Source organism: Pipistrellus kuhlii, unplaced genomic scaffold (assembly GCF_014108245.1).
Source record: "Pipistrellus kuhlii isolate mPipKuh1 unplaced genomic scaffold, mPipKuh1.p scaffold_m20_p_1, whole genome shotgun sequence".
Classification (NCBI taxonomy): Eukaryota; Metazoa; Chordata; class Mammalia; order Chiroptera; family Vespertilionidae; genus Pipistrellus; species Pipistrellus kuhlii.
Genome location: NW_023425404.1, coordinates 150,244,431 through 150,250,991, shown reverse-complemented (window position 1 = coordinate 150,250,991; position 6,561 = coordinate 150,244,431).

Genomic DNA, 6,561 nt, shown 5'->3' with positions numbered 1-6,561 from the left:
TATCTATCAACAAGTGAATCTAAAAATCAAGTGAATAAAAAAATCTGATGAACAGAATAAACTGGTGAATATAATAGAATCAGGGGCATAGAAAGGGAGTGGACTGACAATTCTTGGGGGAAAGGAGGTGTGAGGGGTGCGGGAAGAGATTGGACAAAAATCTTACACCTATTGATGAGGACAGTGGTGTGGGTTAAGAGGATGGGGTGGGGTGGGATTCACGCATAGGGGAGCTATGAGGGGGGAAAGAGGAACATCTGTAATAACCTGAACAATAAAGATTTTTTTTTTTTTAAAGAAATAGCAGCTTGACCTTTGGAAACTATGCCAAATTTATCTTGTGGTTTTATATATCCCCTGAAACAATGTTAAACATCTTCTCCACACTCCAGCACCAAACACCAACATCATCATAGATCCCTTACTCTGATCCTTTGGCAAATTTCAGAAGCTGAGGAAAAGTTAAGAAAAGAAGAGACAATGAGTGTAGGACACAAATTGTCTCCACAATCCAGCTCCTTATGGTTTAGGAACCATCACAGGTACAAGGAAGAATGAACAAATTCAGAGAGTACACACAAATTAGGACAAACCAAGAAAAGTTTTCCCACATACTCTAGAGATGTTCTTTACTATTTTCTCAACAATGGGATACCTTCTGTTTGTCCAGGCAACTTAACTTATGTTTCTTTTTTTTAAGATATATATATTTTATTGATTTTTTACAGAGAGGAAGAGAGAGGGATAGAGAGTTAGAAACATTGATGAGAAAGAATCATCGATCAGCTGCCTCTTGCACACCTCCTACTGGAGAGGTGCCCGCAACCAAGGTTTATGCCCTTGACCAGAATCGAACCTGGGACCCTTCAGTCCATAGGCTGACACTCTATCTGCTGAGCCAAACTGGTTTTGGCTACTTATGTTTCTTGAAAGTGAGCTGAAGGCCAAGTAAGAACATTTGGGAAAGTGGTCAAGAAAAAGATAATATGCAAGTATTGGAATGAATCATAATATAAAAGAAATAATCATATCGGTAAGACACTGTATCTATATTAAAACTTGTGTATCTCCAAAGTATATCTGTGTCTGACAACCAAGCATTACTCCAAGCATCCTGAATTCAGAACCTATCACTGTACCAGGAAGCCTATACCCACCATCCCATGAGTCCATGTCTACCATTCATAAAGCCCATGTTGTTCAGAATCAATCAAGGATTGACTTCGGAGTTGGGAAGGCTGAACCTATATGTTGAAGATGTCAGCACCAATACTGATTTAGGATGGAGAAGATAATGGGTCAGCTAGCTATCCCACAACCTACTCCCTAGCAGATATTTCTGGAGAAAAGTGAAAAAATAAAGGTTGCAGTGAGACATTTTCATACTTAAAAAAAAATAGAATCCATTTAAAAATAAAATCCTGAGAATAATAATAATAGGAGGATCCAAGATTGCTGCTCAGGTAGACATCTAACCGCAGCAGCACACAACAATTTCAATGGAATACAACTAAAATGTAGGGTGGACATTGCCCAGAGCTACTGGTAGTCGACTGACTGAAAATTCTACAACAAGGAGGAAAGAGAAAACCGGAAGGAAAATCAGAGGAGCTGAAAAAAAGCCTAAGGTACGGAGACATACTGCGTGCCCGCATGCATGCGCGCGTGGAGAGGTCACAGCCTGAGAGGAGGAGAGGGCTGGGTGCTGCCTGGCGTTCCCTAGCAGGAAGGAAATAAAACCCCCAGCCTGGGCTGAACCCCTGAACCGGCAGTGCTGAGCCCCAGTTATGGCCAGACCTTGGGGACCCAGGCTCCGGCAGGGGGAGACGGGGCTGTGAGGCGGAATCCCAGGGGAACAGCGAAAAGCAGGGCCCCCGGAGTCGCGCGCACATTGCGCGCAGAGGACTGAATGTTGACTCTGATGCTGGATTAACAAAGCCTCCGGCGGCGCTGAGCCTCAGTCCGGACTACTCTGAACCCCAGTTCTAGGCCAATCCCTGGGGACCCAAGCTCAAGCAGAGGGAGACGGGGCTGTGAGGTGAAGTCCTGGGAGAGCGGCGAAAGGCCGAGCCCCCGGAATGGCGCACATTGCTTGCAAGGGATGGAATGTTGACTCTGATGCGGGATTGCCCTGAAGGGAAGGAAACAGGAGCCCCGGCCGTGTTGGGCCCCAGTTTCGACTGCTCTTAACCCCAGTCCTAGGCCAGACCCTGGGGATCCAGGCTCAGGCAGGGGGAGACAGGGCTGTGAGGCGGAATCCCAGGAAAGCGGCGAAAAGCGGAGCCCCCAGAGTCGCGCACACTGCGCGCAGACGCGCACAATGCATGCAGAGGACAGAATGTTGACTCTGATGCTGTATTGCCCTGGCTGGAAGAAACAAAATCTCCGGCGGTGCTGAGCCCCACTCCCGACTGCCCTGAACTCCAGTCTAGGCCAATCCCTGGGGACCCAGGCTCAAGCAGAGGGAGACGGGGCTGTGAGGTGGAGTCCTGGGGGAGCTGCGAAAAGCAGAGCCCCCGGAGTCTCGCACACTGCGCTTAGAGGACAGTCTATTAACTCTGATCCTAGACTCCCCTAGCGGGAAGGAGAAAAAAAGCTCCAGACTGGAGGAACGCAACAAGGAGTAGGAGCCCCTGCTGGACACCGGCCAGCCAGCAACGGGGCCCCTGGGGCGGGGGGGTGCCCCTGAGCCTTCGACCGCTGAGCATGGACAACAGAGCCGAGGCCGGGGGCTGCTTCCTGGGCGGTGCCGACCCCGGCAACAGGCTGAAGCAGCGCAGGAGCCCGCTGAGAACAAAGGGGTGCCACAGGGCAACCTGCTGAGCTCCCAGGACAAGGAGGAAGAAACCAAAGAAGTTCTCAATGTGAAGAAATCAAGTGAGAGCAAAAGATAGTAAAATTACTTAAGAAAGAATACAAAGAAGATCTTGAAAAATCAAAGACTAAGTCAGAACTCAACTCACCAGCCAACATTGCAACATAAATGCGTGTGTTTTTTTTTAAAAAAAAAAAAAAAAAAAAAGGACAGAATGTTGAAACAGCGGCGAACAGGCCTAGAGTGGCCAGGCACAAGGCAGTGGCAGCCGGGCCCGGAGCAGCAACGGCCAGGCCCCAGAGCAGCAGCAGCCAGAACCAGAGCATCAACAGCCAGCACTGGAGCAGCCAGACCTGGGGCAGTAGCAGTCAGGCCTGAGGCGAAGGCGGCCAAGCCCGGGGTGGCCAGTCCAGGAACACCCAGACCCAGAGTGGCCGGGCCTGGAGAAGCCGTGCCCAGAGCAGCCAGGTTGGGAGCAGCCAGGCCCAGAACATCAGTAGCCAAGCCTGGAGCATCCAAGCCATGAGCGGCCAGGCTCGGAGCAGCCGGGCCCGGGGCAGCCGGGCCCAGAGCAGCTGGGTCGGGTGCAGCCAGGCCCGGAGCAGCGGCTGCCAGGCTGGGAGCGGCCAGGCCCAGAGCAGCGGCTGCCAGGCTGGGAGCAGCCAGGCCCGGAGCAGCCGAGTCTGGTGCGGCCAGGCCCAGAGCCGCGGCTGCCAGGCTGGGAGCGGCCAGCCCCGGAGTAGTGGCTGCCAGGCTGGGAGTGGCCAGGCCCGGAGCAGCCGAGTCTGGTGCGGCCAGGCCCGGAGCAGCACCTGCCAGGCTGGGAGTGGCCAGGCCCGGAGCTGTCGGACCTGGAGCAGCCGGGCCTAGAGCAGCCGGGTCGGATGCGGCCAGGCCCAGAGCAGCAGCAGCCAAGTCCAGAGAAACTGGGAGCAGCGGTGACCAGACCCGGAGCAGCTGGTTGTGGAACGAACCAGAGCAACAGAGGCCAGGCCCGGAGCAACCAGGCCCGGAACAACTCGCTCCTCGCCTGCCCATGCCCCAGGGCTGCCTCTCAGACATGGTTGGAAACTTTTGTGGGAACTTGAGGGTCTGCTGAGTCAAGTGATGAAGGCTTAGATCTGGATGCCTTGAGTTAGTATAGCACTGGGGTGTTGATCTGTGAGTGCCTTGGGTGGGGCCTGGATGAGGCTGGTTGACCTATTTGGAAATGTCTTTTGTGTGAAGTGTATCATTAGGCATGTGGTGGTATTATTGATATGAGAAAATGCTAAGTAACTGATTTACTATCTGAAAAGGGATTTACTATCGGGGAAAGGGAGGAAGGAAGATACTGAACATAAACTGTGCACATATGGATGAGGACAATGGGGGATGGAGAGGGGGCGGAGGGTGGGGTGGGAACCTGGTGGAGGGGGAAAGAAATGAGGAACCTTTGTAATAATATGAACAATAAAGATTGATTTTAAAAAATAAATAAATAAATAAATAAAAATAAAATAAAAATAAAATCCTTTGTAATTGTTGGAGAATTTGTGAATGGTTCATTGACATTTACATCTGTCATAAGAAAAATCACCTAAAGTTTATGGTAAGTTACTTGTTTTTTCTTTAGGTTTTAAAAACATTTTTCATATGGTATGGTCCAAATCAGCCATTTTCCATATAAAAGGTTATCTGGGCTATGCTCTCTGCTTTTTGTATGTTAATAAGTCTCTAAATTACCTGAGGTACAATAGGATGAGGCAAATATATTTAGCTGAAAAAATTTAGAAATGCAGGACTAGAGAAATGATGAAATCTGACCCATGAAAAGCCAAGGACCTCTATGAACAGTCACCAATGTTTCTAGAAATACTAATGATGCAACATGACAATAACAGAATATGACGCCCCTAACCTCCAACAATGGTGAGTTGGGCAAATGGTCCTATATAGGCATGCACACCCACAAAAAAATTTTGCATTTATTTCAATCTGTATCTCTCCAGACCAATCTATTCAAAGTCTCCCTGGGCAAACTGAGGCAACTGAACAGACTTCTATCATTATTTCAGTACTCTGATTTTCTCTTAGGAAGTTCTTGTTGCCACTACCTTCAAAATATTGTACATCTAAAAGGATTTCTTAATAGCAGCAGACAACAAATGGTGGTTAAAACCATTAAATTGTATTAAACAAAAGAATAATGTCAATAGTCATCATATTGCTGAAGTTGTACACCAAAATATATACATCACACTAAAAGCATATGTAGCAGAAAATAGCAATAAAAACAGAGGTATAGATGGATATTGTATTAGCAGACTAAATATTTGCTTTCAATGAATGATGAACCTAACTGGAAAAATCATGCAAAGAGCATATTCTCATAATAAATATGTCATCTAGAAAAATAATTTAAACAACTATGGAACTTGTGATGTATCAAGATGTCCTACCTTGAGATATTTGAAGGATGTATACAGTCTAATCAATGGATGGACTGTGTCCTAACACAAGAACCAGAACATACAAAAACAGAGTAATGTCCTATTCTTTTCCAATATAGAGCCTGCAAAAACAAATTATTCTAACTATATTCAAAAAAAGAAAGAAAGTGACCTATTTGAGAGTACACATCACACTCTTACATTCCCAGAGGGTTTGTGATGACAAGAAAATAGCATGACTTTCACACAGGAAGGTGTCACATGAATAAAGATTTACACAGAAATAAACAAAATGAGATTAGAAGGCAAATAGGACAGCACTCCATGAATCACATTCACTTTAACAGGAATGACTTAGATGGGCTTTCATCGATTTTTTGTTTATTTTCCAAACTCTCCTTTCCTCCAATTATAAGTCTGAAGAGAATCTTAGGTACAGTTATTTTCAGTTATTCTCTAAACTAAATATGTAAGCCGTATGTGCATTTTTTCCATAAGCAAGTATCATAATGGTTTTAAACACTCATCTGAATTAGTTTTGATCTTTCTCCAATGAGTTTAAAAACCAAATGAATAAGTAAGCAAGCTGTAACATATACAAGATGCAAGATATACTGTATGCTAAGGAGAGAAATGATGTGTGAATCAGGCAGGTAAAGATAAACTGAGTTGGGTTCATACATTGCTAAAAAATAATAATAATAATAATAACAATAATAATAGCCACAAAAGTCCATGAATCACATTCACTTTAACAGGCATGACTAGAAAGTGGAACTATGAGTAAGTGGGATGCTCTCAAATATGTCCTATTATTTTCCAGAATCATTAAAATGAGATTGAATTGTTATGGATTTTTCATGAGGCAGCATTAGACTTCTGCTAGAGCTGCCATCTAATAAAATCAGTGATTTGCAACACAGGAATACTTCACACCAAAGGAGGCGTCTGCTAATTTATCACACCAGCAAACTCATTGTTCTACTTGAGAGAAAACCTTTACGGAATACCAAGGGAGCTTTCAGATAAAAATGTACATTTTCTTGTCCCTAATTTTTTAACATAACGTAAATGCTTTTTCTCTCTTTGTCTAACTTATTTTCTAGTGTTTTCACAAACACATGGTTTGTCCATTTGTTGGTTTGTGCCAATGTTGGTTGTTACTTCTCGGGATGAAAAGTCCAAAGTCTTAGGCAAGACTTATATGGTTTTGATGGATCTACACAGGACTAATGATTTGGCTGATATTCTGTGTTTTAAATACAGTCTTTGGCACAGAAGGGTCCCTAAACACTAACTCCTCAAATCACAGCC